General features: G+C 36.1%; 1 protein-coding gene across 2 annotated transcripts in view; it reads right to left on the bottom strand.

Moving 5' to 3' along the window:
- The window catches only part of LOC144971999 (G-protein coupled receptor dmsr-1-like), a 91469-nt gene extending 83184 nt beyond the window's left edge, over positions 1–8285 (bottom strand). The window contains exon 1 of one of the 2 annotated variants that reach the window (XM_078913079.1): positions 7979–8285. The gene's annotated coding sequence lies outside the window, so the exon portion shown is untranslated. The remainder of the gene's footprint in view (positions 1–7978) is intronic. The other variant, XM_078913080.1, reaches the window with a different exon arrangement.
- Positions 8286–24979: the final 16694 nt, after the last annotated feature.

Below are 24979 nucleotides of genomic sequence, written 5' to 3'. Positions count from 1 at the left end.
CATCTTGGCAAAAAGTCTCAAGCCTGCGATTTCGCGAACTCCTCCCGTGAATTTTAAACGGTCGATAGTTGAAGAACGATTTCCCGGCCAACACTTTTTTATACGTGTGTTTCGTTGTTTTGTATTCTTTTCAGATTGAGGCAGAGTATTTAATTATATTTCTAATTTATCACACTAATACTCTCTTGTTATTTTTTTTTTAATTTGTTTTTCAAAACGCGATTTTCATCCATGCATTTATCTATTTCTTTATATAATTATTTATATGTTTCCTTTATTTATTTATTTATTTATATACATTTTTTCCGGCAGAAACAACGCTGTTAACGGTCAGGTACCCATTTTACATCTGAGTACGGTGAGAGAATGTGAGTAAAAAGTATTTTTTTCCAAAGACTCAACAATGCGCTGAGCGAGGCTCGAACCCAGGTCCTTCTGATCCGAAAGCGAGTATCATACCACTAGACCACATAGTCGCACAATGTCGTCTCGTCAATTTACATTCAACCTGATAATTGCTAAATCTGACGTAATCACTGAACAATTCACCTGCATTAAATAAAATACATGGCTAGTGGTTAGTCATCCCTGGCAACGAAATGGAAGAAAAAGTATAAATGACTGTCCGCTTAACTCACTCAACCCTGACAACGACTATAGATAGAACGAAGATGACGTCACTCAAGCCTTTGTTATTGCATTTGGTTATCCGCGTTTGTGAGTGGTTCTCACTTAACAGTATTAACCAGACAATAAACGTTTAAGATTACACATAGTTTTTTTTGTGTTGGTACTTCCGCTTAGCCAAGCGCATACTATCTATATCCGTAGACTACCCGGGTTACTCTTACCCTATGCCTATTTATTACATTTTTATGAGACAAATTATAGGCGTAGTAAGTATCAAAGCTAGTTTAGTTTTTACATGTTAATGGTAGTTGAATAAAAATATCTATATTTAGTATTTTGTCGGCCGAGATAATACAGATTGAATTTGTAGCTAAGAGTTGTGTTGAGTTTGTATGTTTTGTTGAAATGAATGAATATCATAATATAGTGCGCTGAATATCAAAAATTTAAAATATAATATCGATCAGTTTGGCTTTAAATTGACTTTTTAGCATCTGGTTCATCCCGTCATAAAACCGTTTTGAGACGATGAGTCATATATATTATATATATATATATATATATATATATATATATATATATATATATATATATATATATATATATACATATATACACACACATTTATATATATATATATATATTATATATATATATGAGCCAAGGTCAAAAGGTGCCAATTTTTTTTCTCAAAATAAAAGTGACATAATAGTCCATTCATGTTGCTATATGTGTAGCAAAAACCCTGTACTTCATGAATCAAAGGCCCTTTAGATAACTTTGAGGTCTAACGCAGCATAATATCGTCAACAATACCTATAGGTTGCTGGTGTCACCTGTGACCGGTGACACCAAAATGAGACAAAAACTCAATAACCAAATGATTTTTGTTGAGTATCAAACTTTATTTAGTAAGTTTTAGACAAAAAGACACAATCAACAACAATCATAGTACAATAATATTACCAACTATTGGAGAAATGTTGCTTTTTGGTGTCATCGGTCACAAGCAACATAGAATGCAAATATATTATTTCATAAAAATGTTTGTACATTAACAACAACAACAATATTGCATATGCTTATTACCTGCAATGTTCAGAAACTTTTGGAATAAAATGTTGGGAAATAATGTGACCAAAGTATATCTTTTTTAGCGACATTGTGTCACTTGTGACATTAGACCGATGACACCATTACTTATGTCACAAGCAATACCAAATTGCAATTTCGACAATATATCATTAATTTCAGTCAAACCAGTGTAATAACCACAGTTAAATATGGAATTTAATAATATTTCAGAAACCAAAGACTTCAAAAATAAAAATATACATGGAAATTAGAGCATCTGAATGTGACTTGTGACATAACACCGGTGACACCATTACTTATGTCACAAGCAACACCAAATCACACTTTCATCCATAATATATCATTATTTTCAGTCAAAAAAGCACAATAACCTACTCTAACATGAAATTCAATATTATTTTAAGAAACTAAATACTTCTAAATTGGATATATACTTAGAAATTAGTAATACCATTGTTGCTATTACTTTGGTCAAAATCGGCACTAGAACGCAATTTTGCCTCAATAAATCAAGAATAGCAACTGAATACATGTAATATAGCCTGTTAAAATGTAATTCAATGACATTTCAAGCTTTGAAGAACATGAAAACAGAAATACATTAGAAACTTCAAACTTAAGTGTCACCTGTGACATTTTAAGCAATGACACCAATGGTCACAAAAAGTACCAGAAGTCACATAAACACTGGATAAATATCAGCCATGGTAATGAATTCATGTAACCATACCGTAACATCCGTCCTACTGCTCAAATCTGCTAGTTTGTAGTAATTTAGTGTGTTAATAGTAAATCAAATCAAATTTCTTGACAACCCTTCTATTTATCTGGATTCGTCAAAAGCTTGAGTTTTGTCTTTTTCTTGATTGATACAACCTTGAAACATAAAAAAAATAGAATTACAAGGAAACAATTAATTGTGTCAAAATCACAGTCTTATGTGAGATGTCATAATATCATATTTGTAAATAGAATAACAGCTGAAAACATAATTTTTTGGTGGCACTTGATAATATTCAATATAAAGTGTTGCTTGTGACAATGTAAAATAGCGATGACACCAAAGTTCAACTTACCTTTTCTCCCTGGAGCCACGCTGGAAAGGCAAATGAAAGTGCTGCACTTCAAAGACTGGTAAGAAGGGTGGATCAAAATTGCGAATTGCCATTTAGCGAAACAAACTTCCACGTGTTCACGCATGTCGTGTTGCTTGTGACAAATGACACCAAAACCAATAAACCTCAATATCGGTAAAACGATATACATTTACTCCAAGATTTGAGTTCAGATAGTAAATCTATGCTTTTTTCTCATAATAAAACATTTTATAAACATTAAACATGAGCTTTAAAGTTTCGTGTCGAGTCTTAGTATTGTGCTGTGTTTGATGACACCAAAGGTCACAAGCAACACCAACTTTTTAAGAACTCTATATGAAACTTATTCAGATATGTAATATACTGCAATTGCGTTTAAAAGTAAATTTTGACTTTATACTATCAGTCAAATTTCAATCACGTGAGCTAAAACATCACATTTAATTTCTACATGATTTCTAAAAAGGTGATGCGTTGACCTCGTTTTAAGCACATGCCAAACAGCATTCAAATTTCACTTTCAAGTTGTTTATTTCATATTCTGTTGAACAGAGTATGTTGAGCTATCTCATTTTATCTCTTCTTCATATTATCAATTGATTACAAGCATTAACCCAATGAAAAAAGCCCATAATTAAGTAAAAATCAAATTTTCTTAACACTGGTATCAGGCGGGCACCTTTTGACCTTGGCTCATATATATATATATATATATATATATATATATATATATATATATATATATACAAGCAAAAACCATGAAATAATAGTGCTCAACTTTTTGATAAAAGGAGCTATTTATAAACATTTCAAGTATAATTATTATTGTTTAACTTCTACAGTACTGTTTCATGTCTATGACAATCTACGGGAAGTGTGTGTAATCGTTATTGTTGTTTATGATTGTGTGTATCATTGTGTTAAACGATATATCTATTAATGCATTTCCGTTTGTTTGTAAATAATTTACAGCTGCAAAGGTATGTAGGTTGTTTTAAGAGGTGAACCTCCGGTTAACAGGTAAACAACTACATATTTCGAGCCATGATTAAAATAAACGCATGAGACAAAGAAAACCGAGTAGGCGAGGAAGAATAGTTCAAGTAATTAATCACACACACTCCTTACAAGAAAGGCATTTTTTCCCTCTTATAATTCCTTAGAAAACACCTTTCTATGACAATAAGACTTAATAAAACTGCGAATTTTCTTCTTTTTGTTTTAACCCTCTCCTTACCACCTGCATCAAAATCGTCACATTTATTACGACACAATATACATTTTTTCTTATTCAGATTTATTTTGTACATCACAAACTTTAAATAATGATCTTTGCTTCATTAATAAGAACATAAAGTTGTTTTGTAGCTTGTTTGAGTTTAAAAGTCCGTTTTTTTCTTCCGAGTAAGCCTGCCTTTTTGGGAAAATACTGAAAATGATCGGTAAGGAGAGAGTTAAAATTCCTTAGAAAACACATTGCTATTACAATAAGACTTAATAAAACTGCGAATATTCTTCTTTTTTTCTTTTTTTTAAAGTAGTCCTATGACGCCGGATTTTATCCCGGTTTCTATTGCGTGAATCAGACAGTAGCAATTGCTTGTTAATCCTTGGACAAGAGGCTAGAGTCTATCGCAGAGTACTTTCCGCTAGCTCTAACAGATCCAGCTAGCCAAATCACTGTTGGGTAGACAGGAGGGTAAGAAAAAAATCTCGGCTTAGAATTTTCTTAACGGGCTTTTATTTTGAAGAGCATTTCCTGTACGTAAAGAAAATTACAGGAATCTACGTCAGAATGAGTCAACTCTTAAGGTGTTTTTCTTGCTATTCCTATTAATAAATCAAGAAACCACTACAAACATTCGTAGAAATGAGTGTATTATGTTGGTTTGTGGTTTGTGTTTTTGTTTGTTTGTTTTTGTTTATGTGAGTGTGTTTTTTCCTCTAGATCAAAAGTGTATTGAAGTTTTTTGTTTGCTTTCTTTTATACCTATGTTCATTTATTTATGATTTTAAATGTTTCACTTAAGTCAGCGGTGGCGAAATTAAGGTTAGTCTACGATATTCTTGACGGTCACTAATGGTAAACTTATATGGTATGTAAAAAAAAATATGTTAATCATGATTATGATAGTTATTTTAATCCGCACCAATTTAAACAATAAACATTAGATCTATCAATTTCGGTGATATTTTTTTCTTCTTTCAATTATAACAAATGTTGAAACTATATTCTATTTTTTTCAAGCTATAAGTGACAATTTAAGCAGCAACAAATTCCGTGACAATGTTTGAATTTATTGATACTTTCATGCCATATGGGGCTCCAAATAGCTCAGTTGGTAGAGCACTCGCTTCACACCCACAGGACCGAGATAATCTCGGGTGAAGTCAAGATTATTTTTTGTTCCTTAGGATCCTATCCACCTTGCCGCGATTGGGTAGTTGGGTCTGTTAGATTTGGCGGAAAGTATTTTGCGATGTACTAGCGTCCCTGTACAAAGGGCAGTAAGAAATCGTTATATTAATTTTCACGCTGTAGAAACTTGGATCTATCAACTCCGGCTTCAGTGGCCTAATGCTTATGAAGGACATCTTTTGTAACCCTTATGATCAACATTGTTCCGTACAGTCAAGCTTAACATTTTGACAACGAGCACAGAATTACTGGCACGTCTAAATATTTTAAAACTATTTTTCACAGATTGATATAGATAGTATGCGCTAGGCTAAGAAGCTCACAACATTGCCATCCGGAAGTATAACGGAGCAACACACAAAACTATGTGTAACCATGAACTTTTATAGTCTGGTTCATACAGTTTAGTGAGAAGTACTCATAAACGTGGATGGTAAAATTCAATAACAAAGACCCGAGTGACGTCATCTTCGTTCTATCTATACGAGTAACTTGCAAACCTTTCTTAAAATAAGGTTAATTTATTGCCCCGTAGATTCAAATGGTTATTTAGAATATCTGTTAGAACGTAAGCATGAGTCCTTTGGCCTTCGGAGTTGCCACAGTTTTAAAAAAAAAAGCTTTTATATAGTGCAATATCCACTAAACGTGCTCAAAGCGCTTTACAACGTCCCTGACCAATAGCAACATTTAACATGTAGAACGGGACTTATTAGGCGATATTACAATTTGTTTCCCGACAAAGATAACGCTGTTAACGGTCAGGTACTCATTCTACACCTGAGTACGGTGAGAAAATGTGAGTAAAAAGCCTTTTCCAAGGACTCAACTATGCGCCGAGCTGTTAGAACGTAATCATGCGTCCTTTGGTCATCGGAGTGACCACAATTCGGTCGTCCATTGGGCTTGAACTTGGCCCCGGAAATTGCAAATTGGCCGGCCTCTAAACACTGTAAAGAGTCATTTCCTTTATTTAATAATATTGTGCGGCTATGTGGTCTTGTGGTATGACACTCGCTTTCGGATCGTGGGTTCGAGCCTCACCTTTGAAAAAGGGTCTTTACTCACATTCTCTCTCTGTACTCAAGTGTAAAATGAGTACCTGGACGTTAACAGCGTTGTCTCTGTCGGAAGTTAAATATTATATAATCGCCTAACAGGCGTATTGTCTCGGTCTACACGTGTTGTTGTTTGTCAGGGACCAATGTAAAGCACATTTAGTGGCTATTGCGCTATATAAAAGCTCACTTTTTAAAAATGAAAAGACGAAATATTTTGTAAGTTTTTAATTAATAAAAGAACGGTTATTAGAATTTAAAGTTAAAATAAATTTTATTTAAAATATTATAAATCTTGACTAAGATATATTTTACATACATTTTAGATAAGTTAGTAAGATTCATAATATTGATACTGTCTTCATATATTAATATATTAAGATATATGTTTGTTTTTTTGTTTTTTTAATTAAGTGACGCGTGAAGCTCTTTATAAACAGCGAGTCTCGGGTTTTAAGAAAATAAATATATAAAAGCTGCCTTTCCCTTGGTGGAGCATGATGTTTATGATCGGTCATTTGACGCTGCGAATCGCCATCTGGGCCGCAGCGCTAATGTCAAATTCATTTGCGCGCACCTACATACCGAACGCTCTCCTTACCGATCATTTTCAGTATTTTACCAAAATAGCAGGCTTACCTAGCAGAAAAATTTATTTTTTACACTCAAAACATGCAACTTTATGTTCTTATTAATTAAACAAACATCATTCTTCAAAGTTTTCGATGTACAAAATAAATCTGAATAAGAAAAATGTGTATTGTGTCTTTAAAAATGTGACGATTTTGAGGAGAGGGTTAATACTCGATCTGTTTTTAAAAGCTAATAATCTCGATCTATGGTAAATCCCACAATACGGTAGTATTAATAAGTAAAATCGATGAATATAATCTGAACAAGTGTGTATGAAAAGTGTCAGACAAAGGTCTCGAGGTAGACTGAATTTTTGGGATTTTGTTTTCTTGTATTTTCTTTCATGCTTTGTTAGATCGATATCTTATACCGGTGCCTGCTCCTTAATTTCTTAATTTGTAAAATAGATGAGTGTCTGTTTGTAATAAGAGCCACTATTTCCCCGCAAAAAAATGCGGGTTATCCACTGGTAAATAAAAAAATAGAGCAGTTCGTGGCCAGTAATTTGTTATAAGTAGTATATGAATAAATAGAAATATGTCCGGTCGGTATACCGATTTGAAACAGTGTGCCATTTTAGTGCACTTAATTGCAAAGGACAATAAAGGTTGTGGAGGCAAAGAGTATTTTAATAGCTTTACATTATCAAATACGGTCATTGTAACTGATTTTTTTGTGAACGGAAACGATCTTCATTTGGGTTTTGAAAATAGTAGATAGTGCCCTCCTATTAAACACATTAAATGTGATATCAACTTTTAAAAAGATAATTAAAACAACCGAAACACAATGATATTATTTTGGACATTGTATTGAAATCTTTCAAAGAACTATATTTCGCATTGATTTGATAATAAAAATAAAAAAAATACCATAACGGCAACTTTATTTATGGTTTCATATCCGTGTCTCTCATTCATATTATTTCAATGTTCTCTAGTATATAACCCTCTATACTTCTTTTTGCCCATGATCTCTGATTGAAATGAACAAATCTACCCACTAAACATCTAGATAATAACATGAGAATGACTAAATAAACTTACCAATTTGATAGATAATATCGTGAGAGAAAAATATTTCCACTACAGTTGAATAATTACTCGATCATTATTTAAACAGTCAAAACAGTTTTCTTCTCACCATCTGACTGACACAGTGACCGATACTACGAATAAAATGTCTCTTCGTAAATAGATGTATACCGTTAGTCAAGGTACATAAACAGGAACAGTGATGATAATAATATGTCAGAAAGCATGCGAGGTATTCCAAAAATTTGCCAGTCACGACAGACGAGCGGTCATTAGACACTGTTTACTGTTTCCCCCACAACTTCTTCTTTCAAATAACTGAGGGCAGTAAAGATGTGACGCTGTCGACGCCACTCCAGGTGCTAAATGCCACTGCCATCGCCACGGTATGGCACGCGCGCGCGCACGGACATCATCTCTCTCTCTCTCTCTCTCTCTCTCTCTCTCTCTCTCTCTCTCTCTCTCTCTCTCTCTCTCTCTCTCTCTCGTTCGTTCGTTCGTTTACAGTGGAGTGGAGTGGAAGGAATGAAGGCTCAAGACCACCACCGCAGTGTCACTCGGGGAAACGATTTGTGAGTATTTGGTATTGTATGTACTCGTACTCACGCTTGATGGGGAAATATATGGTCGTTTGTAATATGTAACGGATCGTCCCAATCCGGTATACTGACGGGTGAAACATGAAACATGACGCCGGAAAATGAATTTATTGCCCAAATTGTGAGAATCTTCATAGATATTTGTGACCCATTGTCTCAAAAACGGTATTATGTCGGGGTGAACAAGATGCCGAAAGGTCAATTTTAAGATTAACTGGTCAAGAAAACGGAATTCTATATTCTTTCTTCAATAAAACATACATGTACTCAACACAAGTCTGATGTTTTTGGTCATAGATTCTATTCTCAGCACTTTGATCATCCCGACTTAATACCGTTTTGAGGCGGTGGGTCACATTTGTGACGTGTTCTTTCAATATATTATTACGTAATAAGGATGATGAATAATTTAGAACTCTTTTGTATTACCAAATGCCAAAACCTTGAAACACTTTACAATATCACTCGACTAAACGAACACCCTCATGCCGTGGTCTTCGTTAACTAAAGGCCTGATACTGACCAAAAGATTACGTCACAAAAGAAGACGATGATGACCAAACGAAAGTAAAAAGTGAGTCGTTGTTAAAGTGATCAGGAAACAAATGACCCATTGGTTGAGCTATGAATACAACTCACAAAATGAACTTTCCCCCGTAATCTTCGTCTCTTTTATGACGAATTATTTTGGTTAGGATCAGGATTTTAGTTAACGAAGTCGACGCTCATACTGTATTAAGAAAGGCATGCCCTTTGTAGACGCATGGATTGTAACTAAACAAAAAAAAAATCGTCATAAAAGAAAAAGAAGAAAACAGGAAAAAAAATCTTGATAGGATTCAATAGTCTGATATCACGTCAACCCAAACAAAGAAAATTGGTACTTTTTATTTTTCATGCTGGCTAGAAATTTTTCACATGTCATAATGTAATCAGAATGTACAAAAGTCAAAATGTGATCAGATTTATAATGTTTTTCTCATCTGGATACACTTTTATGCTCGCAGGAGAAGTATTTCATAAGGGCGGTGATGGAGATTAATAGTTTAGAACAAGTTATTATGCTTCATTATGAGGGAATCGACGTCACGACTGTTGAACACTATCGTGAGATGTAATCAATAGCTCCACCAATAGAATCTTTTTTTTTCCTTGAGCACTTCTGACAGCTATCTACTCACTTTTCACTTTCATTTGGAGATCGTCGTCAATACAAGTAAAATGAAATGCAAACTATCCAGATCTGTGTGGTTATAACTGATGGGAATTTTCATTGAAATAATACTAAGTTTGAATGTAAAACAAATGAAAGTTGTACTTACAATGGTTAATATTGACGTGCATTTATTTACAGGTCTTATAACCCAACTCATTATGGGCTCATTAGTGTAATGGAAATCTCAAAAACAAAAAAAAAAATGACGCAAAATATTGTCCGTTACAACAATGTTAAACTAGGCCAATAATTGCATTCGTATGTCAGACCTACATAGATTTAGACGTCGATTTATATCATTGCAAATTGATCAAACTTGATAAAAAACTAAAACTTATTCTGTGAGTGGAAAATCTCTACGACTAACCCCCAATATTCTGCCCCACGGCAATGTTAATCTACTCTTAATTAATGTGAGTGTGAGAGCTCTCTTGAGAAATGGTTTACATGTAGCTGGAAATCGATGGTCGGCGGACCAAAACCCCTGATGTCTCAATTTTCACGATCGGCCCGTCCAAAATCAAATATAAGATGGTGCGCAAAGCTCGCATGTAGACTTCAGGGGTTTGATCCGCCAATAATCTAAATACTTTTGAAATATGACTAAAATAAAAGTTATTTTATTTGGGCGGAGAGAGGGGGGGGGGGGGGGGTTCTGCTAAAAACTAGGATTTCCCAATAATCTAAATTTTATTTACTTCTGCATATGTTCTTCACAGTTCAAGGTAAACATTTTAATTTCATTTTTACGGAACATTTTAAATGTTACAATATACTTTGAAGCCATTTTTGTCATTAATACTTTTCTATAAATTATCTATTTCAACTCGGTCAAGTTTTATTATTTTTACTTCAATTCAACAATATAGATACATTTGTAACACATTTGGACGCATATCCCACTGCCCGTCTGTATCTATAGATAGCATGCGCTTGGCTTAGAAGCTCACAACATTGCATCCGGGAGTATAAATAAAATAAATAAATAAAATTGCCATAGGGGAAATTTGTCTCTAGGGTCTATTCCAAGGGAAGGCCGGAATAACCCATGTATCAGTGCAGCGCCGCAAATTGGGCTAGGACGAGGTGACTTGCTCAAGGCCACACAGCGCAGCGGCGGGTAATCGAACTCGGTACCTTTCGGGTACGATGCAAAGACCGCACCGTTGAGCCACGCTGCCCCATAACGGACCAACACACAAACGATGTGTAAACTTGAACTATTTTAGTCTGGATAATACAGTTTAGTGAGAATTACTCATAAACGTGAATGGCAAAAAACAATATCAAAGACCTGAGTGGCATCAATTTCGTTATATCTATAGATAGTTCGAAGATGACGTCACTCTGGTCTTTGTTATTGTTTTTGCCATCCGCGTTTATAAGTATTTCTCACTAAATTGTATTCGCCAGACTATAAACGATCATGATTACACACAGTTTTGTGTGTTGGCCAGTTATACTTCCGGATGGCAATTTTGTGAACTTCTTAGCCAAGTGCATTCTATCTATACCAAACGTTAAGGGAATACTTGGTTGGGAGTTGGGAGGGGATGGGGGGGGGGGGGGGGAGGGGGGGTATGGGTGGCTAAGTGGTTAAGGCGTACGATGTGGCCTGGGTTTGAACGCCGCTTTAGGCAGTTTCGTTTTATTATTTCTCCTTGGGCAAGATTATCAATTTCAAATTTTCTCACATTGAACAATGTGGGTGATTCCTGTTAACATCAGACATCTGTATAATGGATGGTATGTATCTGTGGACGAACCTCTAAAATCAGTATTATGTTGGGATGGAAATTGAAGTTGGAGACACTACTATGATTTAAATTGGTTTCATTTAGATTCTTTGTGGTGGAGAATAATTACAATTTCGTCTTGCATTGCAAAAAAAACAAAACAAAACAAAACAAAACAAAACAAAACAAAACAAAACAAAACAAAAACAATATTTTAAAAACCAACATAAAACAAACAAACGAACAAGCAAATAGTAAAAGATAAAAATCAAAACAGTTCGGAGTGAGTATTTCTCATTATTTTATTTCTGAATTTAAGTTTTTCTTTTAGTCGGATTCATCCTAAACTAACGCCGTTTTAAAACGTTAAGTCTTTAGCAGAATACCTTGGTGATGGCATTTAACGCAGGAGCGAAATTGACGTCACTCAGCTATTTGTTATTGTGTTTAGCCAGCCATTTTTTTAGGAGTCGATCTTACAAAATTGTATAAATCAGACTATAACGTTCAAGGTTACACAAAGCTTTGTGTGTTGGTACGTTTTTCCGACTGTTGAAAGTATTTTACCAATAAACAAAAAACGCAAAGCAACAATAGATTAATCCAAAAAAAGTTATCCTTGGTTACTATCGCTTTCGTGGTGTCCCACATAATTACACTGATAAGACATGAAATCGCCACACAGGTATGCACGGCACCTTTCACACACGTACACAAACACACACTCACACATACATACACAAACATAAACACACACAAACACAACTTTGATACACACACAGGCACGCGCACACATTTACAGACAAACACAAATTAACAACAACAGCAACAAAAAAGAAGAAGAAGTGAGCAGAACGTAGATTCTGTTCTTGAGCAGAACGTAGATTCTGTTCTGTCCTCGTCAAACCGAAATTTTGGTGATTTCTGACCGACGTGTACTTATTTGCAGGTCTGATAACACAAATTGCTTTAGTATCATTGTTGTAATGGAAACACCCTCGAACCAATGTAAAAAATACATTCCATTACACAACAGTGTTAAAACAAACCCATAATTGATTTAGGTTTTCAGACCTGTATATTGATTCAAGTTGTTTGTGATCCATCGTCTACCAAAGGTATTACTTAGGGACGAATCCGATTGAAAAAAAAAAGAAGAATAGTTGGAACTATTTTAGATTCTGTACGCTTGGCTAAGTAACTCACAACATTGCCATCCATAAGTATAACGCACTAACACACAAAACTATGTGTAAGCTAGTATCCCTAGATTGTGGCTTATCGTTTTCTTTTCGTTGTGAGATTTGTGAGTTTTGTTCACACGTAGAAATTATCAGGACATTTGTGATGCTGTCCACAACTAAGGGATATAAGTTGTGAAGAAAGCAATCCTCATAAGATAGATAAACAGAATGAAAGATTTATAGATAGCATATAAAATAGATAAATAGATAGATAGATAGATAGATAGATAGATAGATAGATAGATAGATAGAATATAGCTAGAATGACAACTAGATAGATAGATCGATCGATAGATAGATAGACATATAGAGAGACAGAAACATTCGTTGACACACACACACACACACACACACATATATATATATATATATATATATATAGAGAGAGAGAGAGAGAGAGAGAGAGAGAGAGAGAGAGAGAGAGAAAAGACACAAAGGGAAGGAATTAAGAGAGAGAGAGAGAGAGAGAGAGAGAGAGAGAGAGAGAGAGAGAGAGAGAGAGAGAGAGAGGGTGTGTGGGCGTGGGCGTGTGAGAGAGATAAAGCGATAGAGTGCATGTGTGTGTGTTTGAGAGAGAGAGAGAGAGAGAGAGAGAGAGAGAGAGAGAGAGAGAGAGAGAGAGAGAGAGAGTTGATGAATGTTTACAAAATAGAGGTGCTTAAGTGCATTTCAGAGTTTTGCGCAAACAAGAAATTCGATTAGATGTCAATGCGGGCCAAATGCATTCATGACCAGGACTCAATTACAGCCCACCCGAAACACAAAAAAGGGTAACAAGGGTCGGTCCAGTCCCATAGAGGGAATGCAGAAGAAACCAATTTCCATTTGACCTGACCGAGATTTGAAGGTTAACGGAATGAGGAAAATTGGACGGACCCTTGTTGTAAGAGGAGTGACAAGATGGTAATATCGAGTTTATGCTAAATTCCAGGATTATTTCAGTTTTATTCCTCTTCTTTCTAGTCGGCAAGTTGCTCAGTTGCTTGAGCTCTTCTCCTTTTTCCATTAAGGTCAAAGCTGAAGATTGTATGACCTTCTTTTCAGTAACACAAGTTTTATAGGGAAGAAGGGTTTGTTTACAAGTGGTTGGTAAGGAGCTCTTGAAACACAAAATAATATTTTTTTCATCTACCCCGAGTTCATAAAAGTTCCTACTTACCCCCTCTTTCAACCGCCAGCTGAGTTTATCAAATTTGTCGGAAGTATTTTGCGATAGACCAGCATCCAATCTTAAGGGTGACAAGCAGTGTTCACGATGCTTTCTGAATCAAAATTCCATCCCTCTTAAGCGGGACTTTCCCTTTGATATCAACCCTTTGACTATAACCACCGCTTCTTTAATCCGGGTACTCATTTACACCTGAGTCAAAAATGGATACACGAGGTCACAAGGAACAGAGATCTATGCAACTATTCGCAATCATCTGAGGAGTATTTTTCGCTTTGTCTCCATGTATTAGTGAGTAAAAGGAGAATTATTGCTGATAATGTCTGAATTAAATTACCTCCCAATTATGTTTAATTTACTATAATTTCAATTTTTTGGCATCGGACCTACCTCTGAAAATTACCCGCTTGAGGGAATAATGTATCACATTTGATAGATGACGTGATATTGTAACCCATTATGGTCACTAGTAGTCCTTCACAGCCATTTGGCCAATGGAGCCGGAGTTTTATCCCGGTTTCTATGGCGTGAATCGGGCAATAGCAATTGTTCGCTACCCTTTGGATATGACGCCAGTCTATCGCTAATTACTTTCCGTCGGATCTAACAGACTCAGCCACTGCTGAGTGGATCGTGAGGGGTGGAAAGGAAGGGGGGGGGGTAGAAAGAAGTCTTGGCTACACCAGGGATCGATCTCGGTCCCTATGCGAGTAAAACGATTGATCTACCAATTTAGCTATAGATAGTATGCGCTTGGCTAAGAAGCTCATAACATAGCCATCCGGAAGTATAAATGACCAACACACAAACCTATGTGTAACCATGAACGTTTATAGTCTGGTTAATACAGTTTAGTGAGAATCACTCACAAACGCGGATGGCAAAATACAATAATAAAGGCTTGATTGACGTCATCTTCGTTCTATCTGTGGGGTTCCCATTTTGGTTAGTGGAGCCATGAGAATGGGCAAGTTAAATTTTCTATAAATGAAATATCAGCATTGGTCCATTCATTGTTAGTTGACCTTTTGACCTACGCGGCATTGTCTGAATAATCCATTTCATGTCTGTTCCCAATTTGGTCCAAATCATTTCCGGTGTCCAAGATAGAAACGTGAACTTATTTCAGACACGTCTTGGGGAGAAATACCAGACTTTCAAGGAATGGAACCAAAGCTGGAAACGAATGAATGGCACTGATATGACCCATCTCTTTAAAACGGTATTGTGCCGGGATGGTTTACATTGCAGAAATTAACGTTTAGAGCTCAAAACTCTTCTTCAACCAAAAAAAAAAATAAAAAAATAAAATACAGTTAAATAGTTAACGTGCGGCTATGTGGTCTAGTGGTATGATACTCGCTTTCGGTTCGGAAGGTCATGAGTTCGAGCCTCGCTAGGTGCATAGTTTAGTCCTTAGAATGAGGTTCTTTTCTAACATTCTCTCATCGTACTCGGGTGTAAAATGAATACCTGGCCGTTAACAGCGCTGTCTCTGTCCGAAAATATTGAAATATCGCCTAACAAGCATCATGCCACGTCCTACATTTTAAGTGTTGCTGTTGGTCAACGGACCCTTTGTAAAGCACTTTGAGCATGTTTAGTGGATATTGTGTTATATGAAACTCAATTTTAAAAATATGCATCACTTGCATCCAGACTATTCCTGAAGGCAAGAAACGCTTCTGGCGGCAAATATGATAATGTCAACGGGGTAGATTAACGTTAATATCAACTGTTTTTCTTAGTGGCCGAAGAAGGGTTTTGAGTCCGGAACGTTCCGTATTTGGTATTTGATTGTTTCTTTTTAATTTTGGAAGCTGGTTCGTCAATCTTTTTTTTTCTATTTATTTTGTACACTCTACATTTTTCTCACGTTATTATTCACTATGAATAAATGAGGGGGAACTTGATATCTCGTCAAGGTCAAATAATGGAATATGATATCATCATCCTATGGAAACTGATATGACATAAGTGGAATTTCGATATCCCTGTGATGTTTATCCCGAGCGTGGAAATCGATGATACAGTTGACTCAAAAGTCCAGGACCTCCCGATCCGAAAAGTGAGTGTCATACCACACCACATAGCTGGATAATGGTTATAGAACAATCATTTGTCTAATATAATACGCTTCAACAGGCGTAACGTCACTTCCCTCGTAAAGACACATGGTAACTTAGTAACTGGCTCTAAACTATCGGGAGAATGGCGGACGGGCTTATGAACTATTTCTCCGACGAGCATAAAAGCGTATCCAGAGGAAAAAATAACAAAAATCTGATCACGTTTTGACTTTTACACATTCTGATCACAAGACATATGAACAGTTCTAGCCAGCATGAAGAATAGAAAGTAACGATTTTCTTTGTTTAGAAACATGATGGCCGCCGTTTCTGGGCGATATGACATCAGACTATTGAATCCAATTATTGCATCATGTGAAATAATCCGTGATGATTAATATATTTTTTTTCAAGTTTGTAATTGGAATCAGAACGAATAAAGTGTATCACCATATTTTTCCGATTAATGAAACCGAATTGCATGTTTTGTTTCATTTGGCGGAAGAAGATTTTCTGCGCATGCCTGAAGCTCTTTTATACAATAATTAATGAGTATCACTGATTCGCCTTGATTTTAAGCAGTCTCTATTATCATTTAATCATTGCGTTTCATTAATTGTTTACATTTCATTTCAGATTGGTGATGTAATGCACAGGAAAAAAAATATATATAAAACAACTTCACAACACATTTCAGGCGATGAGTTTACGAAGGTTATGGACAGTCATGATCTTGACCCACTGCTTGTTATGCGTAATGACCACAATTCAATTTTAGAATTATCGTCAGGTGAGCACTTAAAGTACATCGATGCTCCGTTTATGGAAACTTCTCATAATACCCCCTACCGTGATGTAGATAGTGTGCGCTTGCCTAATAAACTCACAACATTACCATCCGGAAGTATAACGTACAAACACCAAAAAACCCTATGTGTTTATAGATAGTTCGAAGATGACGTCACTCAGGCCTTTGTTATTGTTTTTACCATCCGCGTTTGTGAGTTGTTCTCACTAAACTGTATTAACCAGACTATAGATAGTATGCAGATGACGTCACTCAGGCCTTTGTTATTGTTTTTGCCATCCGCGTTTGTGAGTTGTTCTCACTAAACTGTATTAACCAGACTATAAAAGTTCATGGTTACACAGAGTTTGTGTGTTGGTCCGTTATACTTCCGGATGGCAATGTTGTGAACTCCTTGGCCAAGCGCATTCTATCTATAAAAGTTAATGGTTACATAGAGTTTGTGTGTTGGTCCGTTATACTTCCGGATGGCAATGTTGTGAACTCCTTGGCCAAGCGCATTCTATCTATAGTCTGGTCAATACAGTTTAGTGAGAATTACTCATAAACACGGAAGGCAAAAAACAAAAACAAAGACCTGAGTGACGTCATCTTCGTTCTATCTATAAATAGTATGCGCTTGGCTCAGAAGCTCACAACATTTTTAACAAATTAATGTAAACACACTGCTTTGTTTATGAAAGGTGTAAACATACCCATGTGTCAAGCTGAACAAAATGACCAATCGTGATGTTAGAAGACTTTTCATTAAGTGGGTCACTTTGAGCACATTTTACGATGTGACCAATGATCCCAATCACATGGAAAGGTAATATAGATCATCTGCATTCTCATATCTGCTTGAAGGTGTCGCCCTGCCGGTGGTGGACACATTGAGCATTTATAAAACATGAATAATAAACTTAAACACATGTACTACACATGTGTACAAGATAGAGGTTTCTGTTTTGTTTCTGTTTTTTTTTTAAATATCGCGTGACACCATACTCGACACAATAGCCTGAGCAGGACAGTCCTACAGGACACAGTCGAAGGCCAGCGCAGAAGAGGACGCCAAAGGAAGATGTGGCTGGACCTTGAACAAGGGCTGGACAATATAAAAGAATGGACAGGGATGTCGGTTCCGGTGCTGCTAAATAGGGCTAGCAACAGGCAGGCATGGAGGAAGACTGTAACTTCTGCTTCACGCAAGTCCCCCCCCCCCCCCCCCCCCCCCGGGTCATGACCATCCGGTCATGGGATTGAGTGAGTGAGTGAATGATAGTTTTGATATATTCTTTTTGAATCACACTGCATTTTCGCGGGGTTGCAACCAACAGACACCTAGATAACCACGCCTCTTGGACAGATGCCACAATGTAAACAACGGCAATGATTGGGTAATTTAGCGAACTACACAGGTTTTACTATCGATGGCATGTGAGTAAAATATAAGTAAAATAACCACTCTTCTACCGCTTGATCAAATTAACCAACATAGAAAACTATGTATAAACTTAAACATTTACCATATTATGATTGAGAAAATCGTGTGATAACTAGTTACACACCTGGCGGATTAAAAACAATAATAATGATCAGAGAGAGAGGTCGGTTTCATTCACGTTATTGTTAATAAAAAAACTAAATATGTTTGTCCGAGCATGTGTGAAGTTGTGTCACAAATTCCAAGTTTTGATTGGTCAAAAATCTAATGGCTAACACAGTGCCGTCAAAAACCCCATTTCACGGATGGATCAAATCTTGTTATTGACATTGTAACAGCGTTGTCTCTGTACAGAAAGTATGCCACATACCCTAGCAGGCGTCATGTCTCCTCCTACATGATACTTTTTACTGATGGCTAGAGACCCCTCATGAAGGGCTTTGAACAAATTTAGTGGATATTTCCCGATATAAATGTTCGAAGTGGACTTGACAGTAACATGGCGTAGGGAATCCCTAGCTTGTTTCTAGGTGCCATAATGAATGTTATGTTTAATCAACCGACGTAAAACACAGCTAAAATCGTTTGCTGGGTGATGGATGTGTGATAATATCACGCATCCCAACATGTCATTAAAGCCTTTCTAGGTTCATGTGTGTGTGTGGGGAGGGGGGGGGGGGGGGAGACGGCATGCGAGGGGGGGGGGGGGGGCCCGGAATGTAATGACCTTAAATCAATCCATCTAAGCATTAAAATTAAGATCTTAATTGTGCCCATTTGGGGATAACTTGCATTGCCAATTAGATATTAATTGAATCCATCCACAGGAAGGATAGTTTGTCATTATAAATTACATATGATGGATGACAATAGACATAATCACATTTGCCATCGTTTTTATGTTTTACTAGACACTAAGATGCGAATTCTAATGTGAGAGATTCGATTTGACAGCATAGATCAGTTGCAGTGAGCAAAATTGGAATTAACAACGGACAACTAGTTTTGGTGAAATATTATACAAAACAAGTATTAATCTGGTTTCTTATTACATCACCGTTGATCAAAACATAAACAAAAAGGCACCAAAAAGATAATGATGCGATCAACGAGTTGATAATGGGATAATAAAAAGATAAGAAAGAAATAAAGTTGAAAATAATTTGTAGAACAACATTATTCCGTAATTATCGAAATTCTGAGATCAACCCCAAACAATTTAGGAATAGAATTGGTAAGAACGTGGAAAAGATGAGTCTGCACCGGAAATCAGTAAATGATGTCTATTTATGGGTTGCAAAGGACGTGTCCTACTCATGTGAATGTATGAAAATGATATTGTTATGATAATAATAAAATAATATTTATACAGCACCATGCCAATCTCCACCTAACTTGTTTATTTGTGATTTACAAGACATAAAGTTGACACAAGAACTTTAAAAGAAAATCAAATGTTGTATATTTAGATATTATTATGCCGATACCAATGGAATAGAAAGAATGTGATTTTCAAATATTAAGGAAAAGTTAATCTAAAATATTATGTCTTCAGTCTAGACTTGAAGCACTCAACCGTATTGGCATTTCTAGTAAAGATTGATGGAGAATTCCAGATTGATGGTTCCGCATGGTGGACTCGTGATTCAAATGGAAATACTCTAAACTAAAGTAAAAATATAAATAGAACGAATATGACAGGCCTTTGTTATTGCTTTTTGTTTTTGTTTTTTGGCCATCCATGTTTATGAGTAATTCTCACTAAATTGTATTCACCGGACTATAAACGCTTAAGGTTACACATAGTTTTGTGTCGTGGGCCGTTATACTTCCGGATGGCAATATTATGAGATTCTTATCCAAGGGCACACTATCACTATACTCTATGACAACATTAAAAAAAGCCGATACTTGCTTTTGTTCAGCAGATCTGCATATAAGTTTGATTGCAAGAAATGTTACATATATAATATATAAATATATAATGGAAACAAAAATACATATTGTGACATGTTGTCTCCAAAAAATTATTACTTCCGGTAGGTTTTTAGTATGCTGAAAATTCCATTTATAGCCATCATTTTAAAGGCGGGTTAAGATTAATCCTATTGCATCTTCTGAGAGCAATCATACATTAAAGCCAGTTTTATAAAGGACGATATCTTTGGTTGCTTTTAGTGACAAACATATATTAAAAACTAACATTGATGGTAATTACAACTGTAAAATAACTTTTCCGGCATCTGGTTAAAACCTATTTGGTACCGATTCCCGCCGATAGGTCTCATATATATATATATATATATATATATATATATATATATATATATATATATATATATATATATATATATATAAATTGAAGGCTGGTTTCCAAAACTCGTTAAGTTCATTTTTCTACTTTTTTTCCATCCATGAGATAAATTGAAATGTAAACTTTATTTTAAATATCAAGGGCAACAAGAATTCCCCTATATCGGTGTGAATTTGAAGTTTAAATATGATAGAATAATTGTGGGAATGAGATATTTTAAAGGAAATCATCCTCAATATCTAAAAAATGAGAAAAACAGACTTACGGAGTTTTGGAAAACCTCTCTTCATTATAGACCTTGGCTACTTGATATATTATTACAGATGTAACACTTAATATATAATTGGAAGTTTAAAGGATTTGACAAGGCAGCGGCAGAAAACTGAAACCCGTCATGAACAAGAGAAGAGATCAGTAGAAAAAACAAAAAAAACAAAACAAGATTCAAAATAAGTTGTGTCTGTTACCGTTAATCACACAATATCAGGTCACATTGACTTCAGCTTTTGATAAGTCTTGATTCATTGTCCCTCTGCCCAGTATCTAAGAGAACCTAATAAGAGATACATGTTTAATATAGAGAATAATTCTCTAAGGGAAATATGCGGTGATAACCTCAACTCTAAAAACATCATCTTTTTCCATGTCTGAAGAGCACTATTAATCTAGTGACGGGTGTCCGGAATTCAATTCAAGCACAACATTGCACCACTGAGCACTGAACACCCTCTCCCTGTTTTAAAATTGATACATTGAACAAGTTTGGTCACGCAAAAAAATTCAACTAATTCTGACGCGTATGGGGTTAATAGGTTCGAACATAGAAACGCTGTGACTCCGTACATGTTTTTGTTGGGCTGTAATTGAAAATACGCCCTATTGATCCGGGGACTACAAGAAGACCAATAAAACGGTTTGAAAATGCCATGTCACACACACACACACACACACACACACACATACATACACACACATACACACAAACAAACAAAGCCATTACTACCGATACCAAAAGAAGGAACAAAATTGACGTCACTCAAACTTTGTTATTATTTTTTAAGACAGACATTTCGGGCATTGGTTCTCAGTAAAATATATTATGACTCGGACTATAAACGTTTTTGGTTACGCATAGTTACATGTGTTGTTTCGTTATATCCGGCTAGTGAATGGTGTGGTTATACTACCTATCTGCATAGCATCACTTCCTGAAATACACACATAAATATACAGGACACACAGACTTAATCACAAGCAGACATATACACACCAAAACTCTCTCTCTCTCTCTCTCTCTCTCTCTCTCTCTCTCTCTCTCTCTCTCTCTCTCTCCTTCACTCTCTCTCTCGCACATACACACACACACACACACACACACACACACACATTTCTATAAATATGGGAACAGGAAACATTTTCATAATCTTCAAATGTCCAAGATATGTGAGGACAAAAAACAACAAATCGTGTCTCTTTTGTTTATAGCACATTTGAAAAAAGGTCTAACAACCCAACGCATTGGCGAAGCGACAAGATGGACCAGTATAGATAGTATGCGCTTGGCTAAGGAGTTCACAACATTGCCATCCGGAAGTATATCAGACCAACAATGAAAACTTTGTGTAACCATGATTGTTTATAGTCAGGTTAATACAGTTTAGTGAGAATTACTCATAAACGCGGATGGCAAAAAACAAAACCAAAGACGTGAGTGACGTTTAATTCGAGCTATCTATTTAAAGACAGTTGTCTAAACGGCGGTTGTAACTTTTGAGTGGATAGTATCGACTCATTACAACGTTTCGGATATGACGCTAATCAAACTTTTTCCACCACATCTTCTAGACACACCAACCCAATATCTGTTGGGTGGCCAGCGTGGGGGTGGATCAGAATTTAAAATGTTTCCATTTATTCATGGATTAAACCAGCGCCTTCATGGGCTTCAACAGTCGTAACGCCACTTCATTCTCAATGACGCATAATAACTTAGCGACTGGTTCTAAACTATCGGAACAATGGTGGACACCCTTATGAAATACTTCTCCGACGAGCATAAAAGTGTATTGTGAGGAGAAAAGCACTATAAATCTGATCATGTTTTGACTTTCATACATTCTGATCACATGGCACATGAAAAAGTTCTAGCCAGCATGAAGATTACAAAGTACCTACATTCTTTGTTTAGAACCAAGCTGCTCGTTGCTGGGCGAACGTGACGTCAGACTATTGAATCCTATTGCCAGGCAATTACTATTGACACCGCCATGTACAATATAAGTCAATGACCTCGCTTCTCATATACAGAGACTATTCCACTTTCCCAAAAGCATGTAGTACAAAACATTACTCATGATGCCGAAATTTATCCCTGTTTCTGTAACGTCAAAAGAAGAGTGGCTTTTGCTTGCTGATACATTGCGGAAGTGACGTCGGTCTTTTGCAAAGTATGTTCGGCAAGATCTAACAGTTCCTCCAATACTGATGGATGGACAAAAAAAGAGGAGTGTTGAGGTTAAAAAAATATCTCGATAGCAACCCGGATCGATACAGTTCCCTTTGCTTGCGAGGTGATTGCTCTACCACTATGCTATTGAGAAGGAGATTTTCCCAAGAGGGGGTGGCGGTACATTGGTTTCCAAAACCTGACCGTGTCAAATCGTAGCCATCGTTATGTTGTAGCCTGACACTGAAATCCAAAAGGACTGGCAGTTTGACGTCATTGATTGGTTTTTGTACCGCGTACCGCCTAGTGAGTTGTCGTTAGTAGAGCTCATGGAAACAAGTTATTTCATTGGTTGAACCATTGAGTTTAACTCACGATTTGTTTTCTTTTGTGGCAAAAGACTGGCGTTTTGACGTCATTTTTTTGGTCAGTGTCAGGCCATAACTTTACGAAGGCCACGGTCAAATAGGGTGGTCAACGGGAGCGATCTATAGATAGAATGCGCTTGGTCAAGGAGTTCACAACATTGCCATCCGGAAGTATAACGGACCAACACACAAACTCTGTGTAACCATGAACTTTTATAGTCTGGTTAATACAGTTTAGTGAGAACAACTCACAAACGCGGATGGCAAAAACAATAACAAAGGCCTGAGTGACGTCATCTGCATACTATCTATATTCATGTTTTCGTCCAACCAGGTCATCAATCACTTGATTTGTTGCTGTCCAACGATTGGATATTTCTATACACGCTGCTTTGTTTACAAATGTTATAAACATACCCATGTGTCAAGCTGAATCAAATGACAAATCGTGATGTTAGATATTTAAAAAGCTGTGAACACTTTTCACTAAGTGGGTCACCTTGAGCACATTTTGCAATGTGACCAATGACCTCGAGCACATGGAAAGTTAATATAGATCATGCCCATTGTATACACGGGTCAATAACTTCGCCAAATCTATTCAAAGAACGGTATCACTCAATACCGGGTACAATACCGGGTACAATCCAATACATTTGAGGAGTTGAAACTGGATATAACTGACATTTCCCGACTAGCCCCCAACTCCAACTTTTAGCAAACTATGGAACAGTTGCTTTGTTTACCAAAGCTGTTCCATCTAACCGTAACATGAGCTGTCACTGTGTAATTATCCAATCAATAAATGTTCATTACGACCATTGTTGACATGACGAACTGACCAAATATTAAATAAAGTAAATCGATGTCACGTGACATATTTCTTTTGTTGTATTTTCCAAATGTTTCTTATTACGTATTATTATCAATGTTTACTCTACCACTCCACGAGAACTGGGTGTTTTTTTTTTTTTATTTACAATTGTGAGTGGGCAGGGAGGTTATTTGCAACGAATTCTAAACCACTATAATATATATATATATTATATATATATATATATATATATATATATTAGTATGCAGATGACGTCACTCAGGCTTTTGTTATGTGTTTTTGCCATCCGCGTTTGTGAGTTGTTCTCACTAAACTGTATTAACCAGACTATAAAAGTTCATGGTTACACAGAGTTTGTGTGTTGGTCCGTTATACTTCCGGATGGCAATGTTGTGAACTCATTGGCCAAGCGCATTCTATCTATATATATATATATATATATATATATATTATATATATATATATCAAATTTGTTTTTTGACTTTGTCCTGACATGTAATTATATAGTTTTGCGCTGGCCCAAGCGTGGGTCCTTTGCTGGGCGGAGGGAAACAGTCAAGTGCATAGATATAGCTTTGGAGGATGATATATTTTTCCATCTAAATCATCTCTCTGTGTTATCCACTAATATATTTAGTTTTGTTTTTAATATAATATACTTATCTGTAAGCATTTGAGTGTATTCCTCTTAGAGGTAGCCTGCGGTTATGTCAGGGATGAGATTTGTAGGTGATCTCAAACTGAACACACCGAGAGCATGTTCTTGGAATCTACATTTGATCCA

Source organism: Berghia stephanieae, chromosome 4 (genome assembly GCF_034508935.2).
Source record: "Berghia stephanieae isolate SIO BIC M18660-M18661 chromosome 4, UCSD_Bste_1.3, whole genome shotgun sequence".
NCBI classification, from domain to species: Eukaryota; Metazoa; Mollusca; class Gastropoda; order Nudibranchia; family Aeolidiidae; genus Berghia; species Berghia stephanieae.
The sequence above is the reverse complement of the archived record's forward strand: the minus strand, read 5'-3'. Positions and strand labels throughout refer to the sequence as shown.